This window comes from Lathyrus oleraceus, chromosome 7 (genome assembly GCF_024323335.1).
Source record: "Lathyrus oleraceus cultivar Zhongwan6 chromosome 7, CAAS_Psat_ZW6_1.0, whole genome shotgun sequence".
Classification (NCBI taxonomy): Eukaryota; Viridiplantae; Streptophyta; class Magnoliopsida; order Fabales; family Fabaceae; genus Lathyrus; species Lathyrus oleraceus.
In genome coordinates, this window is record NC_066585.1 from 375790200 (window position 1) to 375807442 (window position 17243).

Sequence of the window (17243 nt, forward strand, 5' to 3'; positions counted from 1 at the left end):
CTACCGAGAACCCAAACCAACATTTAAAAATCTTTGTCCAATTAGCAGACACTTTTAAAACCAATGGAGCTTCTTCTGAGGCAATCCGTTTAAGATTATTCCCTTTTTCCCTCAGAGATAAAGCCCTATCATGGTTAGATTCCCTTCCACCCAATTCCATTACGACTTGGGATAACCTTAGAAGAGTTTTTCTTTCTAGATACTTTCCCCCAAGTAAGACCGCCGTTCTTCGAAACCATATAACTAGATTTACCCAAAACCAAGGAGAATCGTTGTTCGAAGCTTGGGAGAGATATAAAGAGTTGTTAAGAGCATGCCTACATCATGGTTTAGAAATTTGGTTAATCATTCAGACCTCCTATAATGGACTTCACTATAACACTAAGATGACCATCGACGCTGCCGCAGGCGGTGCGCTGATGAACAAACCTTATCCTGAAGCTAGTGCCCTCATTGTAGATATGGCTCAAAACCATCAATTATGGGGAGTCGAACGAGCGACAATTGAGAAGAAGGAAGCCCAAGGAGGAGTGCATGAACTAAGATCTATAGACATGATGCAAGCTAAAATGGACGCATTAGCCCTCAAGTTCGAGCATATGTGCATAAACCCGAATATTGTAGCCGCAGTTTCGTCGGATTGTGAGATATGTGGAACCAAAGGACACCAATCCGCAAAATGCAGTCTATTAAACGAAACCCACTCTGAGCAAGTGAACTACACCCAAGGGAACCCATATTCGAATACCTATAACCCTGGATGGAGGAATCACCCTAACTTCTCCTATAAAAACAATAACCTATCCAAAATAATGCACCTCCGAGACAAACAGGTTATCAAGCCCCAAGACCAAATCAACCTATGCAACCTGTACCACCAAAGCCGAGCCTTGAGAAAATTATGGAAAATTTTATCACTGCTCAAGCCCAACAAAATAAAGAGTTCATGAACCAAAACATTCACGTTAATGAATTGATTACCCAGTTAGGAACCAAGGTTGACCAAATAGTTACTTATACTAAGATGCTTGAAACCCATATCTCTCATGTAACTTTAAACCAAGCCCCCCAGACTACACCTGGAGGACTGTTCGCTGGACAACCTCAACAAAATCCGAGAGGACAAGCCAATGCCATTACCCTACGAAGTGGGAACGCTTATGATGAGCCACCAAACCCAAGATTGAGTGAACCCGAAACTTCTAAGGAATATACCGAACCCATGGACGAAGTAAAGAAACCAGAGGAATCTGAAAACCAGGAAGGTCAAGAAAAAGGAGAAAAACCTAAAGATAAAACTTACTTACCACCCCCGCCGTATAAACCACCTATACCATATCCGCAAAGACTCAAACAAACCCAGATCAATAATCAATATCAAAAATTTATTAAAGTTATAAAAAAACTTCATGTAGAAATCCCTTTCATAGAAGCCATCACCCAAATACCTTCTTATGCAAAGTTTCTCAAAGACATCCTTACCAACAAACGTAGACTTGACGATCCGAAGCCCTTGGAATGTAATGCCATTTCCGAGAATAAATTAGCCAAAAAAGATAAAGATTCTGGAAATTTCTCCATTCCTTGTCTTTTGGGAAGTCATGTCATCGAAAAAGCTTTTCTAGACTTAGGAGCTAGTGTGAGCTTAATGCCTTTAGCAGTTTGTGAGAGGTTAAACTTAGGAGAATTACAACCTACTAAGATGTCACTTCAGTTAGCCGATAGATCTATTAAGTATCCGATAGGCATTTTAGAAGATGTTCCTGTTAGGATAGGTTAGTTATTTATCCCTATTGATTTTGTTGTCATGGACATCAAAGAGGACAATGATATACCAATCCTTCTAGGTAGACCATTCTTATCAACTGCAGAAGCCATAATAGATGTCAAGAGAGGAAAGTTGACCTTTGAGGTAGGTGACGAGAAAATAGAATTTATACTTTCAAAATTTCTTATGGCACCTGTGATGGGAGACGCATGTTATGCCATAGATATCATTGATGAATGCGTTAGGGAATTAGAACAAGAAGAAATTATAAAAACAATTAAGTTACCATCAACTCTCATAATGGAAGATGATGACTTTAAGAAACCCTACATCGATGATAACCTTTACGAATGTTTATCCCTTACCCCAGATCTTATGCCATGCCCTAAGAAACCAACCTTAGAACTTAAGGAACTGCCTAAGAACCTGAGATATGAGTTCCTCGATGAAGAGATGAACCGTCCAGTTATAGTTAGTGCTACCTTGAGCCAAGAGGAAACATACCAACTTTTAAACATTTTACGAAGATATCCCTCAGCCTTAGGATATAATATCTCTGACCTGAAAGGTATAAGCCCATCCGTATGCATGCATCGGATTTCGCTCGAAGAAGATTCAAAACCCTCCAGAGAACATCAGAGAAGAATAAACCCTATAATGAGTGATGTTGTTAAAAAGGAAGTTCTTAAGTTACTTGAGGCAGGTATAATCTACCAGATCTCGGATAGTAAGTGGGTAAGCCTTGTGCATGTAGTACCTAAAAAGGGAGGCATCACAGTCGTGCAAAACGATAAAGGCGAACATGTAGCAAAACGGTTAGAAGGAGGATGGCGGATGTGTATAGATTATAGGAAGTTAAATAAAGCAACCAGGAAGGATCATTTCCCTTTACCATTTATAGACCAGATGTTGGAGCGTCTATCCATACACTCTTACTTCTGCTATCTGGATGGATACTCAGGATTCTTCCAAATACCTATCCACCCCGAAGATCAAGAAAAAACTACCTTTACATGCTCTTATGGAACTTTTGCCTACAGATGAATGCCATTCGGCCTCTGTAACGCCCCAACTACTTTCCAATGCTGCATGATGTCAATCTTTGCAGATTACCTAGATGGTATCATGGAAGTGTTTAAGGATGATTTCTCGGTTTGCGGATTTGACTTCAACAATTGTCTTGCTAACCTTGAGAAAATCCTGGAGAGACGCGTGGAGGTAAACCTCGTGCTAAACTGGGAAAAGTGTCATTTCATGGTGACCGAAGGAATTGTTTTAGGACATATAGTTTCCGAAAAAGGTATAGAGGTAGATAGAGCTAAGATAGAAGTTATAGAAAACCTAAAACCACCTAAAACTATCAGAGAAGTCCGAAGTTTTCTTGGACACGCTGGATTCTACCGGCGTTTTATCAAGGACTTCTCCAAAATAACTAAACCTTTAACTGGACTTTTAATGAAAGATGCTGAATTCATTTTCGATGGAAAATGTAATGACACATTTAATCTTTTAAAGCAAGCATTAGTATTAGCACCCAGTATGAAACCACCTGATTGGTCAGAACCTTTTGAGATAATGTGCGATGCTAGTGATTATGGGGTTTGAGCCGTTCTAGGACAAAGGAAAGATAAAAAATTACATGCAATATATTATGCCAGTAGAACCTTAGACGCTGCCCAACTTAACTACGCAACAACTGAAAAGGAATTACTCGCTGTAGTTTTCGCTATAGACAAATTTAGATCTTATCTAGTAGGAGCCAAAATTATAGTTTACACTGATCATGCTGCCATTCGTTACCTATTAAGTAAAAAAGATGTCAAGCCCAGGTTACCCGATGGATTCTGTTACTACAAGAGTTTGATTTAGATATAAGAGATAAAAAAGGCACTGAAAATGTAGTAGCCGATCACCTTTCTAGGCTAGAACATCTAAAACCAGACTTAGTACCCATAAATGATGATTTCGCCTACGATAGACTGATAGCTAGACTAGAAACCATTGAAGACGATAGCCTAGGCACTCATGAGCACTTCCAAAATTCCTTAGCAGTAAGTAACGTACCATGGTATGCATACTTTGTTAAATACCTAGTTGCTGATATCGTACCCCCTGATCTTGACTACCACCGCAAGAAGAAATTCTTCCACGATGTGAGAAACTTTTATTGGGACGAACCACTCCTTTTCAAAAGGGGTAAAGATGGCATTTTTCGCCGTTGCATTCCAGAAGAGAAGGTAAAGAGTATAATTGAGCATTGTCACTCTACATCCTATGGTGGACATGCGAGCACCTCTAAGACATACGCCAAGATTCTTCAAGCTGGCCTATTCTGGCCTACCATGTGGCGTGATGTCTATGCTTGTATTGTCAAATGTGATAGATGCCAACACACTGGAAACATTTCAAGGCGTGACGAAATGCCTCTAAGAAACATTCATGAAGTAGAACTCTTCTACGTATGGGGTATAGATTTCATGGGACCTTTCCCGCCATCCTTAGGAAACAGGTATATCTTAGTAGCTGTAGACTACATATCTAAGTGGATTGAAGCCATAGCTGCACCCACAAACGATACTAGGGTGGTGATCAAGCTGTTTAAAAACTATATATTCCCTAGATTTGGAACACCATGTTTAGTCATAAGCGATGGAGGATCACACTTCATATCGAGAATATTTGATAAACTTTTAAGAAAATATGGAGTTAGGCATAGAGTAGCAACACCATACCACCCACAGACTAGTGACCAAGTAGAAGTATCCAATAGGGAGATAAAACAAATCCTAGAAAAAACTGTTTCAATCTCTAGGAGAGACTGGTCTCAAAAGCTTCAAGAAGCATTATGGGCCTATAGAACCGCTTTCAAAACCCCTATAGGAACAACTCCCTACCAATTAGTCTATGGAAAATCTTGTCACTTACCGTTTAAATTAGAGCATAAGGCCTATTGGGCCATTAAAACCTTGAATTTAGACTACCTGACCGCTGGAGAAAAGCGTATCCTTGACATTCACAAACTAGAAGAACTTAGGCAATCTGCCTACGAGAATGCCAAAATATACAAAGAGAGAACAAAAGCCTGGCACGAAAAAGAATAGTAAAGAAAGACTTCAATGTAGGCGACCCTATTCTCCTCTTCAACTCTAGGTTACGAATCTTCCCAGGGAAGTTGCGCTCAAGATGGACTGGCCCTTTCGAAGTATCCAAGATTCTGAGATCCGGAGCCGTAGAAATCAAGAACGAAACCTGTAGTCCATTAATTGTAAATGGACAAAGACTAAAGCTTTACGACGGAGGAGACATTCCAACAAACTACTCAAGCCACATTCTGATTGATCCACCGATTCCTACTACTACAGGTGTATAAATTCTGATCGTCAAGCTAATGACGTTAAACAAGCGCTACTTGGGAGGCAACCCATGGTTTTTTTATTTTTTTTTTGCATTTACTTTATTTATTTTATTTTATTTATTTTATCATATTTTCATCGAGACTAAATATTTGAATGTTTTGTATTTTCAGGATCCCTTTTCCTAACTTTTACAGGATGCAGGACTTCGACGATATGCACGTCGCTTATAGAGATGATGCTCAGAGAGAACACTACATAGCCCTTTATTAGCGCCCTATGGCGCCCACACGTTATCCAGATCAGCACTGCATGGAAGCCCTGGGTATCGAGCCAAGTATCTGATTTCTGAGCCACCAACTCCATTGGGAGGAGTTTGCTGACGACCTGAGTAACACCTATAGGAACTTGACATTGGAGTTCCTCAGTTCATTTGATTATGACCCGTACTCTGGACCGGATGGGTATGCTGCTTTCAGGCTTTTTGGAGTTGAGTACTCTTTCAGCCCGAAAGAGTTCGGTGACCTATTGGGTTTCCAGACCACTCCTGACGCTATCCCTGAGACACCTATGGGATACTTTCTGGGTAAGGAGGTGGAAAAGTTCTGGAGTGATATATCAGGTGGAGGGAGTCAGGATCCTTCTACGCATCTGTCCTAGGCTATACATAACCCTGCTTTTAGATACTTCCAGATGATACTGGCACATTCCTTCCTAGGAAGCCCGGATGCTGAGACATTACTGAGTGAAGAGGAGATCTTCCTACTATTTTGTGTATCCCAGTCTCGCCCAGTAGCATGTGGGAACTTTCTGTTATGTGGCCTCAGCGGTGTTTCCAGATCGACCGAAGGAGTCATTCATGTAGGAGGGATCATCACACAGATTGCTAACTCTTTAGGTCTACCTCGCAAGCTGTTACATCTCCGGACCTACTGTGGGTACACTACCATGGATATCGACTTTTTCTTGACCAGAGGGTTGATGAGGAGATCCTTTTTCCACCCAAGTCAGTTCAGATTGTTGGTCGATAGCGAGGCGATTCATTATTTTACACTACCTGATCCTATGATGACTAGTGTGCATGATCCAGCAAACTGGAGTTATGCTCTGGAGGGCCAGGGAGAGACTATCGAGGAGCCGAGATCACCACCTATTGCTGAGTATATGCCTACGACACCTTCTCCCAGGATCACTGTATTCTCTAACAATCTATCATTGCAGACCCCAGACATCCGCCCCAGATTGTAGAGTGTCGTAGAGAGATCGTAGAGCTTAGACAGGAGGTGGCTGACCTCACCTTACAGATGGGAGTATCTGATCTCACACACGTTACCGAGACCGGCTGTTTATACCAGGAGATAGCCATGCTCCGTGGATCTCTTCAGGAAGATGAACCCCCTACTATTTGATTTTACCATCTCATTTTATTTTGTCTCATTTATGCTTATATTTTTCGCATTTACCTAACTTATTTTATATCATTGCATTTGGGATATTTTTCTTAACTATGTCAGCATATTGATATTTCCACATTTATATATAGTTATGTTTTATGTTTGTTTATTTTATTTACATTTTTTATTATAGTTTAAATATGTTAATTGTTTATTTATTTACTTATGTCAATAGGAATTACAATGCAAACGCTATCCGGACCCCCCAACCGAAAAGACAACGAGAAGCCCAAGCCAAAATGATCAAAATCTGGCCCAGCCAAATTTTGCCTTGTGGCGCCCGCCATAGATGCTGTGGCGCCCGCCACAACGTTTGTATAAGCTCGGGGCAAACTCCCCTTCTTCACCATTTTCACACCTTCAAACCTTCAAAACCCATTTTTCCACCTTGCAAAAATGCCCTTGAACCCCACAAAAGCTCACACATTTCCCATCTTCACACCATACAAATCATTTTCCCAACTTCCATTTTCATTTTCATCCATCAAAACTCATAAAATCACACCTTTTTACAAACCCACTTTATTTTTTTTCGTCACATTGCAAGAGCTACATAATGGAGTTTAATGGATTCATTCTTCGAGGAGGGAAACCGGGAGATAGGCAGAGGAAGATTATTGAACGGTTGCAAAATCGGGAGATCCTCCCGACAAGGTATGTTGATGAAAATTGTCTTTACAATTTGGGTATCAACCATAGCATTTTTTATTTATTAGATAATTTAGGTTTGCATAATATCTTTTCAAACAAAGAACCTACCTATGAGCGATTGACAATCGAATTTTTAAGTTCTTTATTCTATATTGTCAATCCTAACACTGCTAGCACAGTTGGTACTGTCCGATTTAGAATGTTTGCTGTTGAATATGAATTCAGTACCGAAGAACTAGCAGGCTTGTAAGGAATCCCTCATGGGGACAATGCTATTTGTGAGGCCCCTTTGGATTCAGATTGGTCAGTCGAGGTGTTTTCCTTCTGGCAAAGATTGTCAAACACTTCCATAAATTCTTTTGAAGGAATTCTTGCCTCGACTATCCATAACCCGACCATCAGAGTTTTCAGATATTTATTGGCATGTACTATTTTTGGTCGGGAGAATCCAAATAAGGTCAATGCTCGAGAGCTTCTATTTTTGCAAGGAAGCCTCACAAATAGAAGAATTAATTTGGTCCCATTCATGCTCGCGCATATGGCTTTAACTTTAAATAAAGTGGGACCGATTGTTTTCGGAGGATTGATTACGTCTATTGCTCGGGCGCTTCACCTGAACAATGAGATAGCTACCCTAGATCCCTTACCTCCTCGCATAATCAACCTAAAATTTCTGAGAGACATGAAATTGTGCCGATTGAGGAGAGAAGGAGGCTATGTGCTTATGGTTCATGATGTAGCTATCCCATCTGTTGTTTTACCATGCACTAGACGTATTGATGTACGTGATGAAAGGAATTGGACTTACGTTTTAGATGCTCCACCTGTTTTGGGTCCTCTTCCTCCTAATGTTCCTGATGAGGAGGGACACGACACTGATGATGAATATGATTGGAGAGAGCGATCTCCCGTACCTCATGTGTCCCCCCATCACCCTTCACCACCACACACCGCACCATCTTCTTCTTTTACAGGTTCTGCTCCTGGCTTTTATATTACAGAGGAGATGTGGCGTGACCACATGGCTAGAGAGCAAATGCGTGATGACCTACTCTCTACGATCCAACAACAACTGGCGGATAACATGAGCTTCATGCAAGAATCGCAGCGGAGGACAGATAGATCCTATAACACTGTTTTACAGTCCCTGCTAATGATCACAAATATGCAAGCCCGTCAGCAACAATACCACCGTCAACATACAGCACTCATAGAAGCCACTCAGGGTTCCATTTTGGGTAACCTTCGAGAGGTGAGGACTGCTCAGGATGCCTTACAGGCCAGGATGGGTCAGAGAGACCGTCGTCGTACCCAATCCCGTCGTCCACCTTAGGATGGCGCAGGCACCAGTGGTCAGCAGTAGGTTGTCAGGTACCTCTCCCCTTATCTTATTTCGAAACATGGGGGATAATGTTCGATTTAAGTGTGGGAGGAGACTTTATCGTTTTTCTTTGCTATTTTCAGTCAGTTTGCTTATTTTCTTTGCTGTTTTTAGATAGTTTGTTTATTTTTATTGCCTTTTAGTTGTTTATTTTATTTTGCTTTTAGTTTAAGTGTCTTAGATAATACATGAGTCTGACGAGTCACCAAATATAGTGTATCTTTAGTACAGTCTAATCTTCCAATTACTTGAGCCCTACCAAAACAATTTTTTTTTGCAAAAGAAAACAGTGTTATTCTGATATTTTTTGGGTTTTAAAGACGGGTTTGAGTAAGGATGCGGTGACTTAGGAGAACTTTTTGAAACATCAGTATTGTTTTAGCACCATAGACTTTGTAAATATAGGAATCATTCCCGAAACCCCATATACCATGGCCTTAATCATCATTTCAGTATAAGTCCTCAGTAGTTTATCTCAGTAGTCAGCTCCGGCCTACGCATCCTCTACGTAGGGGACCGATGAACATAAGTGAATGATCCAGTGAAATAAAATAACAGAAAGCAAAAAGGCAAATCCGGTATAGGTGACCCTCACAAAGTCATTTAAACCAAAAAGTTTGTAAAAATTCGCTACAAAAAGAAAAAGAAAAAGAAAAACTCACCCGCTGTTAGTTGGTTCAGAGGTATCTGACACTGAACTCGGTAGGACAGATTACGATCTAATCCCCCACAACTGCAGTTGGGTCAAATAAAAGGGTTTACACATACTTATGTGCCAGGAACCCCATGTTTTGGATCATAATCACTAACAGGTCACTCTGCTATGAAGCATGTACGGATAACGGGCTTAATGTGGTTGCGCTTGAATGAAAAGGACACAAAAAGAGATGAAGAGGCAGGCCTAGGTATTGTGGGATAATATGGGTTGGTTAATATAGGAATGAAGTTTATGTCCGTGTTTGCGGATAAGTGTCATCATGATACCCTTGGTTCACTTAGTTAGTACCTATCAGTGCATCCCGACTTGAACTTAGAAATCTTTCTAGCCCGAATCAATCGTAGACACCTGTTCTTCTTTTATGATCTTTTTAGTGTTTTGCTTGAGGACAAGCAAAGGCTTAAGTGTGGGAGAGTTTGATGACACTGAAATTCACCGTATTTTCGACTCCGATTTCACATGCATTTTAGTGGTTTTATTGTCATTTTGTTATGTTATTACTATGTTTCTCTTTGTTTTCAGGTTTTTACTTTAATCGGAGCCCCGATTGAGAAAAGGAGTGAAAATGAGCTAAAAACCCTAAAATTCAGCATTTGACACTTGTGGCTCCCACTGTGGCTGGCGCCATGGACCCAGCCATGACGTGTCCTAGCTCAACTTCCCTCAACTGCCACATTCCCCACTACTTCCACTAAGGCACCACAATTTGACCTTATGGCGGGCGCCATGGCCTTATGGCGGGCGCCACAAGAAGAAAAGATTCCCCTCCCATTTTCAAACTGAAGGGCATCCTTGTCTTTTCCATTATTTTACTTGCCTACAAATAGAGACTCAAATACATTTGTTTAATCATCCAAACTTAGAGCAGAGGAAAACTTAGAGCAAACTTAGTTTCACTTAGGCATATATTTAGTATATTAAAGTGGTAATCGCTTCGCATTGGGGTGTTACCACAATTGTGTAATCAAGTCTGTGATCGAGTCTGTAATCGAGTTTGGAGCACTTTGGAAGGAAGTTAATCCTGCCGCCATTTTCATTTCCGCTTCGTATTTTATTCAACCCTCTGATTGGAGCAGGTTTTTATTGCTTTGCCTTTATCTATTTTATTTCTCGCACTCGCTTTACTTTATTTATTTTCTCGCACTCGCTTTACTTTATTTATTTTCCCGCACTGTCTTTACTTTATTTATTTCTCGCACTCGCTTTACTTTATTTATTTTCCCGCACTGTCTTTACTGTATTTATTTCTCGCACTCGCTTTACTTTATTTATTTCTCGCACTGTCTTTACTTTATTTATTTCTCGCACTCGCTTTACTTTTATTTACTTTCCGCACTCGCACTACTTTTATTTAATTTCTGCACTCGCACTACTTTTATTTAAATTAATGCACTTTTACTTTACCATGTCTAACTAAACCTATAAGGTTAGAATGTAAGGATCGTAATTGAACCGATAATCCGTACAATTGTTCGTAGAAACACTTAAGGGCTATTCTAACTTTCAACTTAAGTTTTCCCGCACTTAATTTCTGTTGGGTAAGATCGAAAGCCGTCCAACGTCTATTTAAACTTAATTGTTTTTAACTATTTCAAATACAGCGAAAGCGCTTTGTTTGGTTCATTAGGAGTTTTTAACTTAAAAAGAAAAGTGATTTTAAAACTATTTTCGGACGTGTTTATAAGTTTAGAGTATGGTTCGTGAGAACCTCTTTTGGTTAAGAAATCCAGGTTAAAATACTTTTCAACTTAGTCAAGATACTATATTTCTTAAAAATAGGTTTACTACTCTAACGCAATGCGCTCCTTTTTATAAGTGACAATAAGAGGGTTTGATTAGGGAGTACAACTCGGTTCTGAATACGCGAAAGCGACAGTTCCTGTTAAATTGGTTCTTTTCAAAGTAGGAAACACTGCCCATAAGTAGTTCTATTAGCAAGTACTTGGATTATCAATTGATTATGCGAATTACATTCGAGCCTGTCTTTATTAATTGAACTTTATTCAACACTTTACTTTTCATTGCACACTCTAAAACCCCCTATTTTGATTACCTTTGATAAACACCATAACAATAGATAACGATAGATTGACCCTTGGTCTCTGTGGATTCGATAATCTTTTATATTACTCGGACGCATTCGTATACTTGCAAAAAGCATGCATCAACCTTCCTGTGAAGATAGGTCCGAGTGATTTCCATATTACTTTCCAAGTAATGGATATCCACCCGGCCTATAGTTGTTTGTTAGGAAGGCCATGGATACATGGGGCAGGAGTCGTTACTTCAACTCTGCACCAGAAATTGAAATTTGTCAAGAATGGTAAGCTTGTTATTGTTGGTGGGGAGAAGGCTTTGTTGGTAAGCCACCTGTCATCTTTCTGTTATTTAGAAGCTGAGGATGGGATTGGAACCCCGTTCCAAGCCTTGTCTATTGCTGAGGAAAAGAGAGTTGGGGCACCGATGTCCTAATTCAAAGATGCACAGAGGATTGTTGAAGATGGTAATTCTAATCAGTGGGGTCGGATGGTAGAGGTCGCCGACAACAAGAGCAAAGCTGGTTTGGGTTTCCAATGAGGATCATCTGTGATTAGAGCTGAAGATGTGTAACCCAGTTTCCGTAGTGGAGGGTTCATTCATGGTAATGAACAACACTTAGTTGTTGTGATCGAGGGCGATGAAGATGAAGACTGCGCCAATTTTGTGATGCATGGAAAAGCTTGTAACAATTGGATTGTTGTTGATGTTCCTATTATTGTGCATCGATCTAAGTAATTGCTTTTATTTGTTTTTGAAAAATCCTTATCATATGCCTAAGGGAGAAGTGAACATTGTTTGGGCATTTTCAAATTTGATCATCAATAAAATATAATTCTACCCATCCACATCTATGATGTTTTATTTTTGCTTTTATTCTGGAAATGGTAATCACAAAAAATATAAATAAATAAATAATAATTTGTCCATCTGCATAATATTTGGTCACAATTCACTTCTCTAAAATCAAAATATCAAATCATTATGCAGGTTGGTTTCTAAACTCATTGAATACAATGATCCTACTCCTTCGCTAGATTTTGAATTCCCCGTGTTTGAGGCCGAGGAAGGAAGTGATGAAGAAGTATCTGATGAACTATCTCGTCTTCTTGAACACGAGGAAAAAGTCATTCAACCATTCGAAGAGCAGATTGAGTTAGTCAGCTTGGGTTCCGAGGATGATGTGAAAAAAGTCAAGATTGGATCTCAACTATGTCCAGAAGTGAAGAAGGGGTTTATTGACCTTCTTCGAGAGTATTCAGATGTGTTTGCTTGGTCCTATCAAGACATGTTTGGTTTGGATTCTGAGATTGTGGAGCATAGATTGTCGTTAAAGCCATAATGCCCGCCAGTCAAGCAGAAGTCGAGAAGAACTCATCCTGATATGGCAGTGAAGATCAAAGAAGAAGTGCAAAAGCATATCGATGTTGATTTCCTTGTAACTGCCGAGTATCCGCAGTGGGTGTCCAATATTGTGCATGTTCCTAAGAAGGATGGAAAAGTCTGTATGTGCATTGATTATAGATATTTGAATAAAGTCAGTCCGAAAGATGTTTTCCCTCTGCCACACATTGATATGTTGATAGACATACAACTAAATTCAAATTCTTTTCGTTTATGGACGGATTTTACAGATATAATCAGATCAAGATGGCACCCGAAGATATGGAGAAGACCATGCTCATTACACCCTGGGGAACATTCTATTATAGAGTGATGCCTTTCGGTCTAAAGAATGCTGGTGCAACTTACCAGAGAGCAATGACTACTCTTTTTTATGATATGATGCATAAAGAGATTGAAGTTTACGTTGATGATATGATTGCTAAATCCATTGATGAAAAAGAACATGTTGAGCATTTGTTGAAGTTAATCCAGCGTTTGAGGAAGTACAAACTCTGCTTGAATCCCAATAAGTGTACTTTTGGTGTTCGTTCTGGTAAGTTGTCGGGCTTTATTGTCAGCGAGAAGGGTATTGAAGTTAATCCTACCAAAATCAAAGCAATACAAGAGATACCTGCGCCCCAAACTGAGAAGCAAGTCAGAGGTTTTCTCGACCGCTTGAATTATATCTCAAGATTCATTTCGCATATGACTGCCACGTGTGCGCCTATATTCAAGTTTCTTCAGAAAGATCAGTCTTGTGATTGGACCGAAGACTGCCAGAAAGCTTTTGATAGCATCAAAGAATATCTGCTTGAGCCTCCGATTCTGCTTCCGCCTGTGGAAGGAAGACCATTTATCATGTATTTGATTGTGCTTGAAGAGAGTATGGGTTGTGTTATGTGTCAGCAAGATGAGATTGGAAAGAAAGAGTATGCAATTTTCTACCTAAGTAAGAAATTTACTGATTGTGAGACTCGGTATTCTATGCTTGAGAAGACTTGTGGCGCATTAGCTTGGGCTGCTAAGCGTCTGCGTCAGTACATGTTAAATCATATTACTTGGTTGATATCCAAAATGGATCCAATCAAGTATATTTTTGAGAAGCCTGCTTTAACTAGGAGGATTGCCCGTTGGCAAATGTTGTTATCAGAGTATGATATTGAATACCGATCTCAGAAAGCAATCAAAGGTAGTGCCTTGGCTGACCATTGGGCTCACCAACCGATTGAAGATTATCAGTCAGTGCAGTATGATTTTCCCGATGAAGAGATTTTGTACTTGAAAATGAAAGATTGTGATGAACCATTGCTTGAAGAAGGGCCAAAACCTGGTTCTCATTAAGGCATGGTATTTGATGGAGTTGTTAATTAGTATGGTAATGGCATTAGGGCAGTGATTATTACTCCTCAAGGCGCACATTTTCTGTTTACAACTAGATTGACTTTCAAATGTACAAAGAACATGGCAGAGTATGAAGGTTGCATTATGGGGCTTGAAGAGGCCATTGATCTCAGAATCAAGTATGTGGACGTCTATGGAGATTCAGCTTTGGTTGTGAATCAGATCAAAGGTGAATGGGAGACGAATCAACCCGGTTTGATACCATATAGAGATTATGCGAGGAGGATTTCAACTTTTTTTACAAAGGTTGAGTTTCATCATATCCCTCGAGATGAAAACTGGATGGCAGATGCTCTTGCAAGTTTGGCTTCAATGATTGTAGTGAAATATTGAAATGAGGTTCCCAATTTGACTGTGATGCGTCTTGATAGGCCAGCTCATGTGTTTGCTGTTGAAGAAGCCAAAGATGAGAAGCCGTGGTATTTTGATATAAAATGTTTCCTCCAAAGTCAGATTTACCCGCCCGGGGCATCTTTGAAAGATAAAAAGACTTTGAGAAGATTAGCCGACAATTTCTACCTGAATGGTGATGTGCTTTACAAGAGAAATTTCGATATGGTTCTGCTCAGATGCGGGGATAGACACGAAGCAGCTTATTGATGACTGAAGTCCATGAAGGTTCCTTTGGTACTCATTCCAATGGACATGCTATGGAAAAGAAGATGTTGCGAGCAGGTTACTATTGGCTGACAATGGAATCTGACGGTTGCAAGTTTGTGAAGAAATGCCACAAGTGTCAAATATATACAGATAAGATTCATGTTCCTCCGACACTATTGAACGTCATTTCCTCCCCATGGCCCTTCTCCATGTGGGGAGTTGATATGATTGGCATGATTGAGCCCAAAGCATCAAACGTACATCGTTTCATTCTGGTGGTTATTGACTACTTCACAAAGTGGGTTGAAGTGAAATCGTATGCAAATGTAACCAAGCAAGTTGTTGTGAGATTTATCAAGAATCAGATCATATACCGTTATGGTGTGCCAAGTAAGATCAATACTGATAATGGATCGAACTTGAACAATAATATGGTGGAAGCTCTTTGTAAAGACTTCAAGATTGCATATCATAATTCTTCTCCCTACATACCTAAGATGAATGGGGTTGTTGAAGCTGCAAACAAGAACATCAAGAAGATCATCCAGAAGATGGTTGTAACGTATAAGGATTGGCATGAGATGCTCCCATTTTCTTTGCACAGGTATCGCACATCCATCCGCACTCCAACAGGGGCAACCCCTTTCTCACTTGTTTATGGCATGGAAGTTGTACTCCCAGTAGAGGTGGAGATCCCATCACTGCATGTGCTCATGGAAGCCAAGTCGACTGAGGTTGAATGGTGTCAAACCAGGTTTGACCAGCTGAATTTGATTGAAGAAAAGAGGTTAACAACCATGTGTCATGGTCAGCCATATCAACAGAGGATGAAGAAATCTTTTGACAAGAAGATCATACCTCGTATGTTTAGAGAAGGTGACCTCGTGCTCAAGAAAATTCTATCTTTCAAACCGGATTCTAGGGGAAAATGGACTCCTAATTATGAAGGCCCATATGTTGTTAAGAGAGACTTTTCAGACGGTGCTTTGATTCTTGCAACTATGGATGGTGAAGAGTTCACTCGTCCTTTGAACGCAGATGCAGTCAAGAAATACTTTGCCTAAAAAGAAAAGAACAGCTTGCTAAGTTGAAAACATGAAAGGGTGGGTGGCTTAGACAAAAATGACTGTCTCAGTGGATTGAACCCGAAAGAGAAATCCAGGCAAAAATTAGAGACATAAAACAGAAAGAATTATCCCGATAAATTGAGTACCCCACCTTGGGGAAATTTATGCAAGAATTAGGGATTATGACAAGTAACTACATCCTGCTGATTTTCAGTTTTGAAGACTTGTCTTGAGCATATTGTCAAATTCTGGTTCATTATCTCCAGCAGTCGCCAAGAGCCAATGGATATCAAGAGTTGGTAGAAGGATTAGTGATCATTGTATTCAATGTAGCCATTTTCCATGTAAGTTACCATTTTTTAACTTTTGTAAAGATCTATGGAGTCTTGTCATTTACAGACTACCATTCTATTAAATAAAGTTGAGCTTTTATCCAATCGTTTCTACTCTTGTTTAATCCAGCCAAATAGATTTAAATTTTATTATGATCATTTTTGAAATTAAAATTTTAAATCAAAATCATATTTTTCTTACACATATAAAAGCATTAATTTTAAGCAATCGATTTCATTTAAAAGGAATATCAACGGCGGTTTGAAAGCAGTAAGCCCTAAATGTGGAGCATTATTGGTTCTCCCCAAGCAGTTAGCGTGATCCCTGTTTCATCCCCCGGTAGTAGGTCAGCACCCGGTGTTTGTTGATTTCCTCAACCAAGTTGTTCATCTTCTCAAGCTGAGTTTGTGATTTGTCCTCCCTCGGGTTGTAGGCATTTTGTTGCAGCGGTTTGCATGGCTTCGACAAAACTTTGTTTCGCTGCAAGTCGCCATCTGATTGGTCCCCAATCAGAGTTTCTCCCTGGTTTTGAGCAGCTATTTGGGTTTATCCCCTGCAGGGTTGTCTCCCATGTGATATGGTGTTGACCTAAAATTCCCCACATAGTTGATAGCAGTTTCCCCAGCAGATCTCCTCCTTTCTTCCCCAGCTTGGGTTGAGCCTTCGAGATGTTTGATCTTTCTCCAGTTGATGCCTCCATCCTGTTGAGATTGGCTAGGAATTGTATCGATGATTCAAACCAGCTACATTTTGTATCCTTTGTGATTATTTTGTCAGCATAATCATCATATATATACATATACATATACATTCAGAAACTTCATTGTTGCACCATTACACCTCATGATTCATTGTTGCTCTGATTCTCTGCTATGGTGGTACTTTACCCCCATGTAGATTTGGTGTGTCTGTCCTCCTTCAATTGTAGAGTGTCAGCCCCTTAAGCAGAAAGACTTTAACCTTTCTCCCTTCCCCACTGAGTTATTTCCTCGTGGATGATTTTCATTTCAGTTTCCTTCCTAGTTGATTATCTGGATGGAACCACTCCCTTTGAGTTATATCCTCATTGGGTTGAGTCTTTAATTGACCGTCTC

At 39.9% G+C, this 17243-nt stretch overlaps 1 non-coding gene across 1 annotated transcript; it reads right to left on the reverse strand.

The window, feature by feature from the left end:
- Positions 1–224: 224 nt before the first annotated feature.
- LOC127108691 (small nucleolar RNA R71) lies at positions 225–331 on the reverse strand. Its single transcript, XR_007796214.1, has one exon. It is a non-coding gene; the product is annotated as a small nucleolar RNA R71 (small nucleolar RNA).
- Positions 332–17243: the final 16912 nt, after the last annotated feature.